General features: G+C 36.6%; 1 protein-coding gene across 1 annotated transcript in view; it reads right to left on the bottom strand.

Moving 5' to 3' along the window:
- HTR1F (5-hydroxytryptamine receptor 1F) overlaps window positions 1-17,266 on the bottom strand; it is a 170,999-nt gene extending 153,733 nt beyond the window's left edge. Inside the window, exon 1 of the mRNA XM_043997130.1 lies at window positions 16,996-17,266. The gene's annotated coding sequence lies outside the window, so the exon portion shown is untranslated. The remainder of the gene's footprint in view (window positions 1-16,995) is intronic.
- Window positions 17,267-17,863: the final 597 nt, after the last annotated feature.

Raw genomic sequence — 17,863 nt, 5'->3', positions numbered from 1 at the left:
GTTTGGAAGATTTATATTTTGAGATCTGGGACTGTTACCCTACCCCGCCCCCTCTCCCCGCCTACTTTTTCCCTCTCATTATTTCCCTTGAGATTCTAGACTTCTTCTCTTCGAAATGAATTGTTATTATTTTCTCTAGCTTTTAAAAAATATTTTTGATTTTTGGAATAAAACAAGCATTTCCATAGCATAATACAATAAAAAGATGATTGCATATGAAAATACAAATCTATATTTGCAACTTGCTATTCCTTTCAAATATACAACAAAATTATCATATAAATTTATTTTTTCTTCCCTCCCCCCAATACCTGCCCTAGAGATGCCTACCATTAGACACAAATAGGCATAGATTTGTGTTTACATATATATATATATATATATAATTATTCTATACATACTTCTACTTATCAGTTCTTTCTGTGGATGCAGATAGCATCTTTCTTTGTATGTCCTTTATAGTTAATTTGGCACTTTATGATAGTCAAAATAATTTATTCACTCAAAGTTGTTCTTTTTAAAAAAATTTTTAAATATTTTTGCTGAGCAATGAGGGTTAAGTGACTTGTCCAGGGTCACACAGCTAGTAAGTATCAAGTGTCTGAGGCTGGATTTTGAACTCATGTTCTCCTGAATCCAGGGCCAGTGCTTTATCCACTGTGCCACCTAGCTGCCCCATAATTGTTCTTAAAACAATATTGCTATTACTGTTGACATTGTTCTCTTGGTCTTGCTCATTTCACTCCTCAATTATTTTGTGTAAGTCATTTCATGTTTTTCGAAAGTCATTGAGCTTATAATTTCTTATTGGACAATAGTATTCTATCACAATCATATACTATAATTTGTTCAGCCATTCCCTGCAATATCCAGATCTTTGCCTCAACAAAGAAATCTGTTTTAAACAATTTAGAACATATAGGTTCTTTTTTTTTTTTTTTTGCCTAATACCCTTTGACGCAGCAATACCACTGCTTGGTCTATTTCCAAAGATAATTAGCGGAAAAGGAAAAGAATCTATATGTTGTCTAGTTCTTTAAAGTAAGAGGGGCAACCTAGCATAGTGGATAGAGAGAGAGCTGGCTTAGAAGACAGGAAGAGCTGAGCTTTAGCCCAATACATACATCTGTGACTGGACAAGTCATGTAACCATTCAATGTTCTAGACAATAATCTAGACTCAAAGTTTCAGAATAGGTTTAAACCAGTACTAGTACAGGTAGTTTTAATCATTTGGAAGTTCCTTATATCAATGAATCACTGGCCCACTCCTATCTAGAATAAGTCTATGGTTATATTGATATGGTGATGCATTTGTGAATTAATTTAATATGAATTTAATATTGTCATTCTTTATATTGGTACAACCCAACCTTGAGCAATTAATATTCCTATTTATTTATGATAGTCATAATATCTATAGTGTGTTGTAGTCATATTTATATACTTATTCTTATTTACATCCATATTTATATATTTATCCTTTGGGTGTTTTAATAGCTAGACTCCTAGAAATTTTATGTATGTAGTATTTTGAGTGGAATTTATTTTTAATCCCTACCTGTTGGATTTGTTGGTAAAATTTTTAAAAAGCTGATTTTCTGGTGAATTTATTTTATATCCTGTTACTTTACTAAAGTTTTAATTAATTTTAGCTGAATCCTTAGGGTTCACTAATTAAACTATAATATCTACAAAAAGTATAATTTTGTTTCCTTTTTGGCTATGATTATTCTCAACTTATTTTTCTTATTGTTATAGCCAGTATGTCTTGCACAAATTCAAATAACAGTGCTCTCAATGCACATGCTTGCTTTACCCTGGTTGTGCTGGAAAGGGCTTTAACATTTTTTCCATTATAGATAATGTAATGATACAGGCAGTGTGTGTGTGTGTGTGTGTGTGTGTGTGTATTAAGTATGGTCAAGAAAAAATGTACTTCTATACTTTAATTTTTTAAAAACATAAATTAGTGGTGTTTTGGTCAAATTAATTCTCTGTATTTCTATGTAATTACTATTGTTATTTCTTGTTATTATTAATATTAAATCAACCTTGCATTAATAGTATAAAATTTATTCTGGTCACTGTATGTTTTTATATTCTATAGTCTCATTGCTGATATTTTATTAGATTTTTATATCAATATTAATTTGAGTTATTGGTATATATTTTCTCTGATTTAAATCTTCTTGATTTATTGATCAGGTTGATATTTTTTGAGTAAAGTCTTTCCTTGTTTTGTCCACAACTTATGTCATATTGGAAGCAATTATTCTTTGAACGGTTCTCAGAATTCACTTTTAAATCCATCTGGTCCTTTAAAAAATTGGGAGTTTCTGTATTACTTTATGACTTTGCATTTGAATATTTATTTGAAAATAAAGAGAATTATACTTTGTCAAAATTTCTCTCATGTATTGATATAATCATATGAAATAATCCTTCTGATCCTGGAAATACACATACACACATGTATGTGCATGTGTATGTGTGGTCCAGGGGTTCTTTTGTGGATTGCTCAATTATTTTTTATGGATGAATTATTTCACATTTAAATTTTCTATATGGGTTTTTATATCATATAAATATTAATCCACTCCATTTGTCAGCTTTGTTAACATATGGTTATGCAAACTATTTTCTTTGTTTCTTCTAATTTTTCCCCAGAATTATGCTTCATCATTTAAAGTATCAGCAATATGGTTTTCCTCTCTTCTTTGCAATTATAATAATTAATTTTATATCTATTGATTATTTTTAAAAAACCATCACTCATTTTGTGTTTTTTGTTTATCTCATTTTGATTTTCGGAATTTCTATTTTATGTAAAATGTTGTTTTTCTGGGTTTTTTAGTTATACATCAAATTTATCGATCTATATTTCTGTTTGTTGATGAAAGTAATAGGCAATATCAAACTTCTCCTAAGGGTTACTTTAACTGCACTGCAACAATTTTGTTATATTTTCTCATTATTGTCATTTTCTTATGTGAAATGATCTATCATTTTTATGATCATTCTTTTATTCCCTAATGCTTTAGAATTAAATTTAGTTTCCATTTAAGTTTAAATTGTTTCTTCAAATGACATTTATTAATTATAATTTTTTGTGGTCTGCCCAGCAAAGGATGTGCTAAACACATATTTGTTTTTCTGCATTTTCATGAGGTTTTTGATGCCCCATCATATGGTCATTTTTTGTAAAGGTGCCACATATATATGAGAAATATTTGGCTTTTTATATTTGTTTCTCATCAATATTTGCTGAAGAGCTATCATATCTAACTTTTCTAAAATTCCACTCATGTCTTTATTTTTTCTTATTTATCTTTTGTTAAAGATATTGTCCCTAAGTGTCTGTAACTCAAAGTTTCTACTTATCTCTGGTCTTTATATCAGGAATGCTTTTAAGTCCTCTCTGCTACTTTAAATCTATTCTTTTCCAATAGGAAATATTCATTTTTTTTCAGGATTGCCTGTAAGCCTTTTGTAATATTATATTACAAGAATTTCTTTCCTTTAAAGCAGTTGCATCATAGACATTTGTGATTCTGTTATGGTTCCTTTATATTTGAATTCTATCTTTCTGCCTACTTGCAGCATATTTTCTTTGACTTAGAAGTTCTGTATTTGGACTAAGACATTCCTAGGAGTTTTCAATTTTTTTTCTCAGGAGGTCCTTGTCTTTTGTCAAACCAAGACAGGGGTTGAACTTATCTTTCTACTCATTTGTCTTCCCCTCCTCCATGAAGCTGCCTACAAACTTGTACCTGTCCATCTTGGGGATGCTGTTAAGTTGCTTACATTCAGGCAAAAAACCTTAAATGCAAAATCAGAAGAGACAAGCAGAGGTCCAGGCTCAAGGTCACCTAGTTAGAACTTGAACTCAAGTGTTTTCATTCTTAATTTAATTTCTGTTTCTACTATTCTATGCTATTCTTATCAATCAATTACTCAATAAACATTTATTAAGTGCCTGGTATATTTCAGGTAATGTGTTAATTACTGGGGATACAAAAAAGAGGCAAAAGACAATTCCTGCCCTTAAGGAGCTTACATTTGAATGGAGGAGACAACATTATCTCTCTCTCTCTCTCTCTCTCTCTCTCTCTCTCTCTCTCTCTCTCTCCATATATATACACACACACACATATATCCATAAACAGGAGAAATAGGAAATAATTAACAGAGTGAAGGCACTGGAATTAAGAGGGGCTGGGGAAGGGTTCTTCATTCTATACAGATTATTTCAAAATTTTTAACATAGATATTAATAGCATATATTCATGTGTATCATCTTGATGTTTATTCACTTACATTACTGTTTTATTATTATTATTTCATCTCCTAGACCTCTGTTTTAATATATAATTTTAAGGATATTTATCTAAGATTTTTGGTAAATTTAACAAACAGGTGTGCTCATTCCTAAAGGCTCCTCTGGTGCAGACATATATACACACAGAACAAATACTAGTACCAGGTAGACCAAAGGCACTCTGCTCATGTGTAACTCTTTACAGTAATCAGGAACAAATTATAAAAACACCTATTAGTAAAATGGAGATTATATTTTTCCTTCTTATTAATGAGGCATCCTTGAAATCCAGGACACTTAAATACCAATCTTTGAAGGTTATCTGTGAATTTCCATAGAACATATACGATTTGAATTTAATCTTTGACAAAGAATGTCTTGATTTCTCCTTTGGTTTCGACAGTGCTTAGCTTTATACAGCAAAGCTTCATCTGCAATCCAAGTAATAGCGTTGAGGCTGCATCTGTAAAGCCAACAAATGATGAGATTTTTTAAAAGCGTTTCAAACTTTTCAGAAATCTTACCATTTGTTTTCTTTACTCTCTCTTTTTTTAAAAATTGAAACTCCCTTTGTAGCATTCAGAGTAAGGAAACAAAAAAGATAGTGGCAATATAAGTCAAGCTATATTACAGCTATGCATCTCATTTATTTCAATAATGAAAGTAACAGTTTGCAATATGTATATTCTATATATTGTAGCTATGACAAAGAAACAAAAACTTTCAGCCTTGCAACAAATTCAACACCCCTGAGTACTATGGTTTTTAAGGATGATTAAAAAAAAAGTCCAGCTTTATATCACTCTAATCAAGGAACTGTCAAATGGAGAGATCAAGAAGCAGTTCTCTGAATTCTCTTGTTGCATACTTTTCACTACTACCAATCTCAATTCTAGACTATCAGAAAAACAATTTTATTTATTAAAAACAATGCAACTTTGTTTATGCATCTTTATTGAGTTGCACATTACAGAGATACCACACCCTACCCCTGAGCTTATAACCTAAGATGATAAAACCAATCACTATATCTCATCATCTAACTCTATGTCCATATTTCCGAGATGTATATTCATGTATATACATACATGTGTGTATGCTCAAGTGAGGTGTATGGGTTGTTCAAGGAGTACTAGCACCTCTGGTGTGAGGTCTTTCCAAATCCTTTTCAGGATTTCTTATCCATCTTCATCTATCTCTCATTTGTGGTTCCAAGAAGCTGTAGCATGAACAGCAGCTGCACCCTGGTAAAACATCCTGGCAGACAGGCTAAACCAGGTTGAAGGTAAGTGATAGGATTCAGACTTGTTGGTGACTTAGGGGGGCATCTACTCTAGGCATGCGAAAATTTTCCTAGGTGGAATGGGAACATTCCAACAGCCATGAAGGTGGCTGAAGTAGGTGCTGTGGAGCACTTAGAGGTTGGTCAGGCATTAAAGATATCAAGGCCCTCGACTGCAACCTGGGCCATCATCAGTTGTCTTCACTTTTGTCATGCTACTGAGTCAGGGAGAGTGAGTGAGGCTAATGACTTTGTGCAACTTTGTCTCCCTTAAATCTAATTTACACGCAAGTCAAAACCTCACTGGTCCTTTTAGAAAATGAAGGATGAACAACAACAACAATATGCACAAGTATACATATAAATATGTGTAGATAAATATAATACACATGTGTGTGAATACATATTTGTATATACATAGACATATTTGTGCATGTATATGCACATAAATATGACTTGTATACATGGGTAGATATCGTGTGTGTATATATACACACACAAACCTCTGGGTGTGTATTTGTGTGTAATTTGGCTTTAGTATGGCTATAGTAGGAAGAATATTGGATTTGTTGCAAGGCTAACAATATATTCTTTTGGTTATAGCTATTCTATATGGAATAGACATAGTGTTTTTGACATATTATAGGCTTCATGGAGGACATGACACTTTAGTTAGGGCTTGAAAGAAGGGTGGGACTACAATATTTTAATCCCTTCAAATCATAGATATGGATACAGAGCTAGATGGCCAGACACAATGATGGGTGCTGGGAATGCAAAGACAAAAATGAAAACATCACCCACCACATATGTGTGCACATACTTGTATGTACATGTGTACATACCTGTATAGGCAATATTATATAGCACCTGTATAAATGCAATACCCATTTAAGCATATGTCTATGTGCACATACCTATTTAGATATAACCCTAGATAGTTATTTAATAAAGGTTTGTTGAATGGAATGGATGGAGTTGAATTTCTAGGAAATATGTATGTCTCTCTCTCTCTCTCTCTCTCTATATATATATATATATGTACATATACATGTGTGTATATGTACACACACCATTCAAGCTATCACATGAGAATGTGACAAATAGATATACACATAAATGGCTGCTATTATGGGGGGAAATTAAGTAACAAAACAGAATGATATAAGTTTAAGGAATAGACTCAGGCAAAGTGCTATGAAGGGAGGGCTTACTTTCACCTGGACAGGGCCAAGGAAGGCTTTATGGAGTACAGAGAACATAGAACTTTAGTTGGTCTTTAAAGGAAGGGTGGTGCTTTAATAGATGCTAATCCCTTCAAAGGAAGCTCCTTCTTAGAGCCAGTGGAGAAGAACCACCTTGGTCATTCAGTCAGAAGCTGACTTTTTATTTTTCTGGAGGGGGACAGGGCAATGAAGGTTAAGTGACTTGCCCAGGGTCACAAAGCTCGTAAGTGTCAAGTATCTGAGGCTGGATTTGAACTAAGGTCCTCCTGAATCCAGGGCCAATGCTTTATCCACTGTGCCACCTAGCTGCCCCCACTTCATAGCTTTCTAAAAATTGTATTATCTTGTTTTAAATTTCAAAGAAAACCTTAAGAGTTCTAGTAGGCTCTTAATAACTACCAGGGATAGGGAAAACAAATTGTGAAGATGGTTATGCTCATCTTTAAAATGTTTAAAAACTTCAAACACTTATGGTCATTTTGTGCTTCCTAGTAGCTCAAGGTCACCCTACACAGTCATAGCAACCAGAGCTACTCACCTGAATAGCACCAGATGTACCAGAAAATTTCCCTTCTTGTCATGCATAATTACCTGTTTATGGCTTGTGGGCCCAATTCACAAGCTAGCTAATCTTGCAAACTAATCTAACCTAATACAGTCAATGGCTAGAAAGGTTAATGAGTTACTCTTACAAGGTACCATATTGTAATGTGAATAAAATAATTGAAGGTAAAGCATTAAACAAAAACAAAAATTGAGTACTGCATTCTGAATTTTAGCAAGGGCTTCAATGCATTTAGTGTTACAGGGGAGAACAAAGATGATGGAAGGAGAGAAATATGTGAAAAGCTATTATGATTCTTCCAGTTATGATCAGAAGAGCATAGAAAGGAAAGAAGATAAGGAGCAAATCACATCAAACTCATACAGAAAGAGCATTGAACTTGTAGACTTGGGTTCTATTTTCAGCTCTTGTACCTAGCCTCTGACCTTAGTCAATTCACTGAGCCTATGTTTTCTCACTTGTAAAATGATAGAAATTCCTGTCCCTGTAGTGTGTTATGGCATATGAAATAATGGAATATTATTGTGTTGTAAGAAATGGCAAAAGGGATTTATTCAGAGAAAACTGGGAAGATGTATGTACTGATACACAGTGAATTGAGCCAAATCAGGAGAACAATTCTTATCATGAATACAATATCATAAAGGAAAACAGTTGTGAAAGACTTAACAACTATGATGAACACAATTGTCAATAACTACTCTAAAAGACTAATAGTGAATCATGTTTCCCATCTCTTGCCAGGAAGGTGACAGACTGGAGGTTCAGAGCAACCATTTTCAGATACAGACAATATGTGGATTTGTTTTGCTTGACCATTCTCATTTGTTACAAAAGAGGCTTTTTATTTATTTTGTTTTTTTTTTTTTCAGGGAGGAGACTTTTGTGGAGTGGAGGGGCAGTGATAGGAAAAAAAAATTTAAATGTATAGAAGACAACAGAAGGATGTTGGAGGGAGATACAGAAAAGTAAGACACTTTTGAAATTACCTATATTAATTTAAAAAATAGCTATTATATTTACACAAAGTTGCAGCACAAATTTCTAAAGTTCTGTAGAGATGTACATGTGTGCATGTATACAATAAAACTATCCACATGTGTAATATATATATATATATGTACTTGTATATTCTTGTTGTCTTACCACTTAATACATTATATGTTACCACATAAAATTCTTATGGCATTTACCTACTGGGACAACACAGGCATATTTCAAATTTAAAGGTTTCATGATTCACCTTCCAACCCTTTTCTATTAGCTTCCTAGTTCATAACCAGTTGTAGGACTTCCTATCAGTCACTTTAGAATTGTTTCAGTAAATACTTTTATTGTTAGAACCTTTTCTTTTACTGGAATACCATCATTTATCTTCTGTTACACAGAATCTTTAAAATGTAATGCTGAAGACTATAAAATTATCTACTGCCATGTAGGGACATTAATGAATATTCACACCATCTTAGTATTTTCTTTTTCTTCTTCCTTAGATATGCTTATTGGGACAGTCTACGAAAAGAGGTACTAAACTTTGTTAACTAAAGGTAAACAAAAGGTTTTTTTTTTTCATTTTTAGGACACTGAAAAAAAGAGAAGGAAATTAACTATCCTTTAACCTAATTTCTTTAAAGATGTTTTCTTGTATAATAGGGGCAACTAGGCAAGTCCCTAACCTGCTGGACTAGGACAGCTCTTAGAGAGCTGGGCATGCCTACTTTGGTTCCTTGGGGAAGAAGATATGTTATGGTTCCTTTCTAAAGATCATGTGTAACCATTTGTTTCTTGTGGGTCCACATGTGAGTAGACAATTCAAGGCAGACTGACAATGGAGTCAGGAAGATCTGCCCACTTCGTGGGCTATAATGATTGAGTTGAGTTGGCTTCTTTTTGAGATGGCTTTTTCATTAGGACACAGAAAATGCTAGCTTTCCCTTGGGCTTCCAGCAAATGAAGAATGAAGAGATTTCTCTCCCCCAGACACTGCTCTCATAGTCAGATGTGAGACTGTACCTCAAGTACCTGACTGACTCTTCTGCTTTGTTTTTCTTTCCCCAGGGGAAAAGAAAACAACTGCTAAAAGGCTTTAGCTAAAACTAAAGCAAGGGCCAGAAGAGATGAGATGCTTAGGTGTTAGAGTTGTTCTTAAGTGAGACTGAAATAACTGATCCCCAATTCTGCAAAAAGTCTTTACTTACTGCATAAAGCTCTGATCCCTTCTTTCTACCTTTCCCCCCTAAAATACCCCTAGAAAAGAAAAGGTCCAAGTTCTAGAATCAAGAAGAAGAAAAATGTTGAAGTATTAATTTCAGTTAAAATTAAATGGAAAGAATGAAGGGTCCTTGGCTTGTCAGGAATAGTTGCCAGGATTCTAAAGAACAGTCAAAGAGATGCCTTGAATTATTAGTGCCGCATCATTGTCTCTGCACTAGATAATATGCAAAGAGAATATTGAAATGACTCTTTTCCAAGTCTTGTAGTTATTATTTCAGACATTAACTAACAAGGAAGCGTGAAAATGTATCACTGCCCTATTAGTTATCCTACTTGTATCATGCTGAGTGACCCTTTAAAAAAAACTAAGAACTTTTTTTTTCCTGAAATGACCTTGTTATTAATGCCAGAAATCATGTTAGTTATGGTAATTAAAAGAAAGAGCCCTACAAGTAGTAATTATTTTAAATCATTTCAAAAACATGAGACCTAGAAGAATCAATGTACTGTTAAGACTTCAGCCCAAAAAGAATATGATCACTGTTCAATAATATGGTTAGGGTCTTTAACATCTGGGGACATGAGAGTAACGCTGACTTACAATAAATGGCATGTCCTATACTTATGTAATACTTTTATTCCAAGATAAAATTCTTATTTGTTTTCACTGTTAATGAGGTAAGAAAGCAGAACATATTAAATTTCTAAATGGGGAATTAAGTCATAAACAGAAAGGGAAAATTTAAAAGTGAACAAAGAGTTCAGATTTTCTTTTTGGTAAAAAAAAAACTACAAAATGAAGGGGTTTTAATTTTTGTTTTGTTTTTTACTGAAACTGCTAAAACATATTAGTTGATTCTCTTGAGGTTCATGGAAGATGGATAAAATTACTTTCCCCCCAACTCCTCCAAAGAGAGGAATGAAATTATAGCAAGAGGAACTTAGATTATATATAAAAATATTTTAAAGAAAAATTATTGCACATGAGTAGACATGATTAAGTATAGAAAAAGCTGGTTCTGCTTTGAGCAAGAATGGTTTTTTCTCCATGCAATATAGTGGGGTTTTTTTTGGTCCTGAGGTATCTATGGAGACTCTTTTCTGATCAGGATTGCTACTCGCTGAAAAACAGTAAAGAAGGAGATTTTTTTCTCTGTAAGAGTGCCTTATCAAGTATCTGGCATTTATAATTCCTCCTCTTGCCCATTTTGTGCCACATTCTTGGAGGGACTTCTCCTGGTTGCTATCTTAACCCTACATCAGTAGGTTAAAGGTGTGATGACTTCCCTAGATATTTGCATTCTAATAGTACGTTTCTGAATACCAAAGACTCATATCAATGAAATAAATGCTAATAGAATTCCTTTGGCAGGCACTTGGAAAGATAAACTAGAGTACAGAGGGGCAATCAGACAGTTTATAGGCTGCTCACACCTCTCTCTTACCCAAAGCCACAATGTGCAATTCTAGAACTTAGGGTAAATTGAGTAAGAGTCAGGTAGTTTAGAGGAAAAGCCTCTTGGTCTTAGATGGGTTTTGTGAAGCCAACGAACCCCCAGATGATGCAAGGGTGTGAGAAGGCAGATGGCAGGGAGTGAAACAGAGGGGCAGAACCTTATGGAACTGGTCCAATAGAGGGCAAAGAACACTCACTCAGGATGGGAGAAGAGGAAGCATCATTGTTGACACTCAGTGCCAAAATCCTACTCAGTAAAAGCAGTAAAAAAAAATAGTAAACTCTTCCTATTCTTGGAAATCCTGGACTTCTCTTTGAGGAAAGGGATCTGTCTACAAGGAAGAATCATGCCAAACTAACCAATATCACAGACAAGTAATTTCTGCCCCTTTTCTAGCATGAGGAATGCAAATGTCAAAAAAGAAAAAAACAGACTCCCACCAAAAGTAGTTTTTATATTATTATCTATAGATTGAAGAAACAGATAACAAAAAAATATTATGGTGGGCAGCTAGGTGGTGTAGTGGATAAAGCACCAGCCCTGGATTCAGGAGGACCTGAGTTCAAATCCAGCCTCACACACTTGACACTTACTAGCCTTGTGACCCTGGACAAGTTACTCAACCCTCATTGCCCTGCAAAACAACAACAACAACAACAAACCATTATGGATTCAGTAAGACTTTTAAATTAATTCATATTTCATTAATCCTAACTATCTTCATACAAGTGAAAATAACCCACATGTGTGTACGTATCTGTTTAGTCTATAGAAGATATGTTTGCTTTTTTATGAATTTGAAGGGGCAGCTAGGTGGCACAGAGTGCCAGGACTGGAGTCAGGAAGACTCCTCTTCCTGAGTTTAAATTTGATCTTAAACACTTACTAGTTGTATGACCTGGGGCAAGTCAATTAACCCTGTTTGTCTCAGTTTTCTCATCTGTAAAATGAACTAGAGAAGGAAATGGTAAAACAACTTTAGTATCTCTGCCAAGAAAACCCCAAATGGGGTCACAAAGAGACCCTAATGTTGGGAAGGATCAAAGGCAAAAGGAAAAGGGTATGGTTAAAAAATAAGATGTATAGATAGTGTCATGGAAACAATGGAACTTGGACAGACTTTGAGAGATAGGGGAGGCTAGAAGGGCCTGGCATGCTATGGTCCATGGTGTCACAAAGAGTCAGACATGACTGAATGACTAATATGGATTTGAAAATCTTTTATAACAACTTTAATTGGGTCCTGGTCTATAAGGTGAGAACCATTGCTATTGAAATAATACACACACACACACACACACACACACACACACACACACACAAATAACATATCTAGATTTCTGTTAGGCACTTCATCATTCATGATCTCAGTTAGAACAAGACAGGGAAATATGGACTGGATAATACAGTGGTTAAGAGCATTCATAGTTGGCTCAACAACCATACCCAAAGAGTGGTTAGTCTCAAACAAGAGGGTCTAGTGCCATGCTGTAGGATTTCATACAAGTTAGTAATATAAAAAGTTAAAAGTTATAATGCATTCTCATCAGATTTTCAGAGGACACAAAACTAGATGGGATAGCTAATACAGCATCAAGATTCAGAAGGATCTTGACAGAGTGGAACTCTAGTACAAAGTCACAAAATGAAATTTAATTATGACAAAGTTTTATTATTGTTTGTCCTTTATTTGCGAAGAAGACCATGACATCAGGAGGGGAAACAACAGAAAGACATATAAAGAGTTTTGTTATTTAGTCATGGTTGACTCTTCATGACCACATTTTTGTTGTTGTTGTTGTTGTTTTTTGTTTGTTTTTGGCAAAGATAACAGAGTAGCTCATTTTACAGATGAGGAAACTGAGGTAAACAGTGCTAAGTGACTTGTCATGGGTAACACAGCTAGTGAGTGTCTGAGGCCAGATTTGAATTTAGGAAGATGAAATTTCCTAACTCCAAACATGGCACTCTATCCACTTCATCACCTGGCTGCCCCAGAACAAGGTATATACAAAAATACATGGGGTTAACAGCTTAGCCTATGATTTTGTTGGTTTGGGGTTTCTCCCAGATTAAAAAAATGAAAAAGGGCTTTACCAATGTCAGTTAGCAACCTTCCCTGCAACTTCTAAAAGCAAAGAGCATTAAAGAGCATTGAAAGGTTAAATGCTTTGCCCAGAATCACAAAGGCAGTTTGTGTCAGAGGGGCTTGAACCCAGGTATTGAAGATCAACTCCATCCACTACATCATGATTCCTCTCATAGAGAACACATACAAAGTAAATACAAACTAATGTTAAAAGTCAGTCATTCTGAACTTGGAAGGGGAGGAATCAGAAATCAACAAAGCAACAAGTATTCATTAAGTTCTTAGGATGTGCCAGACACTTGAAGAATAAATAGAATAAAAATATACAGAAGACAAGGCAATGATTCTGAAGATATATCCATATCTACATATAATATTATTATTGACAGGAAAGTTAACTTTTTAATATTGGTAATATCAAATGTAATATTCCCTGTCCCTCCCTTTAAAGGGTCCTAGTAATATCCTTGAATTCTTGCTCTTGAGGAGCTTGCTCTCAGTTAGGTTGGGCTGGGGTCCACCCTGGTAATCTTTAGCTCTGTTTATCCCATAAATGGAACTAGCTAGGGCTAACTGTAGTCACCAAAAGTGACTTAAGGCTTGGGGCAAATTGGATCTTGAAGGTAAACAAGTGGGTTTTCTTGCTCTGATTGCCTATCATGACCAAGCTACACTCCTCATATCACACTGGCCCCTTCCCTGCCTTTTTTCCTGAATGCAGAAAAACCTTCTGATACTTTTTTTGGTAGACACCCGCATCAGATGTGTAGCAGTGTCCCAGGATTGAGACCCTATTTATCTCAATTAAAGACACCTTTTCCTTCACTTAGGAGTTTGATTTCAGTACTAGACATAATCATTTATTATTTAAGTGGATTTCATGTCACAATGACTACCAATTTAAATTCACACCTATACTTTCTGGTTAGTTCTTGTCAAGTAGAGGTAACCTGCTAATTCAGGTCTCCAGATATTTTCGTTTTGGAAACAGGAAAGGATATTTCCTGTTTTTGCCTAGGTTAAGGCTGATCAAATGGGAAACTAAAGGCCTCACAACTTCTTTCATTTTCTTTTCTTTCTCTCCTCTCACATTTGGGATTGAGGGTAGATTCACTGTAGGCCCATGCTCCAAAAAGTAATAAAGGTTTTCTTAGCCACCATTGACTTTTTTTTTTTTTTGCAGGTCAATGTGACTTGCCTAGGGTCACACAGCTAGTAAGTGTCAAGTGTCTGAGGCCGAATTTGGACTCGGGTCCTCCTGAATCCAGGGCCGGTGCTTTATCCACTGTGCCACCTAGCTGCCCCCACCATTGACTTTTTAAAGTCTTTAAATGAAAAGGTGTGAGATAGTATACCATATGTGATCCTGTCCATCTTATTTTTCCCCCAAAAATCTATTTGCATTCAAGAGTAGAGTAAGATGTGTCTTTTACAGACTTGATGTGGGAGTTCAATAGCAATTACAAAACATACACATACACACAAGATCAGATTCTTTCATTGAAAGTGACATTAAAAAAACCCCACAACTGTTCCTAGTTTTCAAATAAAAACTCACAGGAATTTTGGGTAATTTGATTTAAAAAATGATAATTTTTATTTCAAAGCAACAACAAAAACAGTGGTGTCTTAAAACATGCTACTGAGGATTAGCAGCTTCCTAATGGTCTCAACTGTCTGCCAATCAATATTACATACATTAAAGGATGTTACAGTCTATTATCTACACACTTAGACTGATGGGAAAGGTGAGTAAAAAGCCACCCTATTTTTAAAAAACAAGTTTTAATGGCAACAATTCAAACATTCCTGTGCATCAGTAAAAAAGGGGCATGGTGGAGGGGTAGACAACCTGCTGGATCTAATGTAAGCCTACACCCTTTCAAATACCTTTCTGTCTTTCATTCTTCATTTGCACAAGCTAATACTGCAGATTAGAAGTACATTCAGGGGAAGGGCTGAATATAAGTCCTTGGGTGAAAACAAAACAAATCTCTTGAAATCTGGTAACTCAGTTAGTAGTAGGCAGGATACCTTTTTATTTATTTATTTTTTAATAGGCATCTTAGTCTGTTAGTGAAAGACAACTGGTTTACAAAGTAATCTGGATCTGAAATTATGTTAGCATGGATGAACAAGGATAACAACCTTGTATTTCAAGGTTGACCTTGCAATACAAAGCTAGTATTGGTGTCATTGGGAACTGATGAAAAAGACAATTGCTATAATAGAAATAAAACTGGATGCCTGGGGTGGGATCAGAAGGAGAAACTGCATTGGGAAGGAGAGAGAAAGAAGGTCAAAAACCCTTAACTTCATTCTGTTCAACAAATTTCCTTTGTTTACAGCATCTTCCTTATCCCCCACTCCCTTCCTCCTTGCTGTTAGGTTCACAATATAGCATATTTTGCTTCCTCTCACAAGCAGAAGTTTGAAATCCAATTTATCTTCCAATATTAAAATACTCAATAATTTTAAACTAGTTTTAAATTTAACATTAAGCAAAATAATGAAACTCCCTTGCACTGTTTTTTGCCTCTTTTTGTATCCCCAATGTTTAGCACAGTGTGTGCCACATAGGAGGTGCTTAATAAATGTTTATTGATTGTTTCATATGTGCCTTTTCTAGTTTCCTCCATGAGAACGCCTGTCAAAAAAGTTCAACATGACACAAATCTAACACATTAAATCTAGAAAAAAAATAGTTGATAGCACCCACGTATAACAAAAATGCCCTATTTTCAAAGATTCCAGACAAGCACTTTCCAAGGCAGGGAAACAGAAAATAAATCATGTGGAATATCGTACAGCCAGAGGAAGTTTAGGTCTTTCCCAGCCAGGGCTCTAGCACCACAGTACTAGAGCCACTTTCTCTTTTAGGTAAAGATAATGCTAGGTACATCAAACTGATACTGATGCATCTCAAAAACAACCCTAAATGCTTCACCAATTTCCACTCCTCATCCATCTCATTCCTCTCTCAAGCCCAACAACTTTTCGGTTCTAGGATCTTCAATGTCCTCATCAGGCTAATTCCGTGTTTCCAGAGCATCACCCCACCTCCTGCAAGCCGCCGCCCCCCGCCCCCCTCTTCCTAGTGAAACTACTGCTCTCATTTTCCAGACTTGCAATCTCTCTCTGATCCAAGCCGCCCCCCCCAACACACACACACACACACACACACACACACACGCACGCACACAAATATGGGGCGGGGGGGGGGTTGTTAGGCAGCTATATTTGCAGCTTCCAGGGAAGGTATCTGGGCTTTACTATTTTAGTGACTGGCTCTATCCCGACCAAACCCTTTTATCTAAGTAGTTCTTTCTTACCTGTGTGTGCTAAACTAATTTTGACTACTTTAAGCCTCCCCCCCCCCCCAAACTACAGCAAGTGACTATATTCCTCTCCGGTGACCCTCCTTCCACTCCCATCCCTTTAACTACTTTGCCCTCCCTCTGGTCCCTCGAGAATCCTTTAGTAGCCACTCATTATCTGTGCTGGTATCCTGAGGATAGATACCCAGGAGCCTTGATTGTAATGGCAGGCAGAGATGTATACTCTTCTCCACGTTCCTCCCCTTTCCCGTCTCCTCTCCAGTCCCCTTTCCTTCCCCTCCCCCAAGTCCCTAAGGCCCCAGTGTCCCGGCAATGTCGCAGCCACTTAGCCTGTAGACACATATGTGCTCCAGGACTTTCCAAGTGGATGCGATTGGGGAGCTCGGCTGAGGGGGGTGGGCAATGAGAAAAGAAGGCTCCTGAACCCTGGAAGCGCTTCGTTAGTCTTGGAGAAAGCCTGCCCTCCCCACCTGTTCTCCCACAGCCCCAGTTGCGCGTTCTCACCTGCCCTGTGCTTCTCCCGAACGCCCCGCCGCGGAGTTAGCTTGGAGCCTCCTGAGCAGGAAATTTCGCGTCGGGAAAGGTCCCGCAGAGGACTTGAGAGGCGAACTGTGACGGGGTGGGAGTTGGAAAATGCCAGGCAGGCAAGGGGGATGGCCCTTAACTGCAGCTGCCACCGCAGCTGCTGCCTCTGCTGCTGCTGCTGGAGAGCGGATCGCTTTCTTCCCCCAGTGGACTTGGAGCTAAGGAGGCAAGGGATACTTGGGGCACTGGCTTCAGGGGCGGAGTCCTGCAGGCAGAGAGGCGACGATTTCAATCCCCCCACCCCCCCACCCCTCAGGCTTCCTCTTCTCTCCTGTCCTCCCTTTTCTGTGGCTGCTTTCACTCCTCCCCACCCTTCTTCTTGCTAATACTCCTTCCCTCCATTTGTACTGCTGGCCCGTGAGGGTGGGGGTGGTGGGAATAGAGAGAGACTGTCTATAACTTAAGAAAGATGCCCAGGCTCTTAGCTGCTTGTGGAATCTGGAAATGACAGTCTTTAGGAGAAAATAGGGACCGAGGAAGGCTTTGATTAACATTTGAATCTCATTCCCAGGCGGCTTTTTGAGTGAAAGTGTATCTTCTTCCCTGGGTGTCGGGCAGGGGAGTCAAAAGGAATTGGAGAGGTCAAGTTCTGTAGTAGGAGTTGAGAGATAGAGGCAGGCAGTGTGGTCTAAGGGGTCAAGATACATTCAAAGTCACAAACCGTGAATTTGAATCTCAGTTTTGCTACTTCCTACCTGTGACCTTGGGCACTTTACTTGATACCTCCTGGGCCTCAGTTTCCTAGCCTATAGACTGTGAGATCTGAGCTAGAAGATCTTAGTTTCTG

This window comes from Dromiciops gliroides, chromosome 3, assembly GCF_019393635.1.
Source record: "Dromiciops gliroides isolate mDroGli1 chromosome 3, mDroGli1.pri, whole genome shotgun sequence".
Classification (NCBI taxonomy): Eukaryota; Metazoa; Chordata; class Mammalia; order Microbiotheria; family Microbiotheriidae; genus Dromiciops; species Dromiciops gliroides.
The sequence above is the reverse complement of the archived record's forward strand: the minus strand, read 5'-3'. Positions and strand labels throughout refer to the sequence as shown.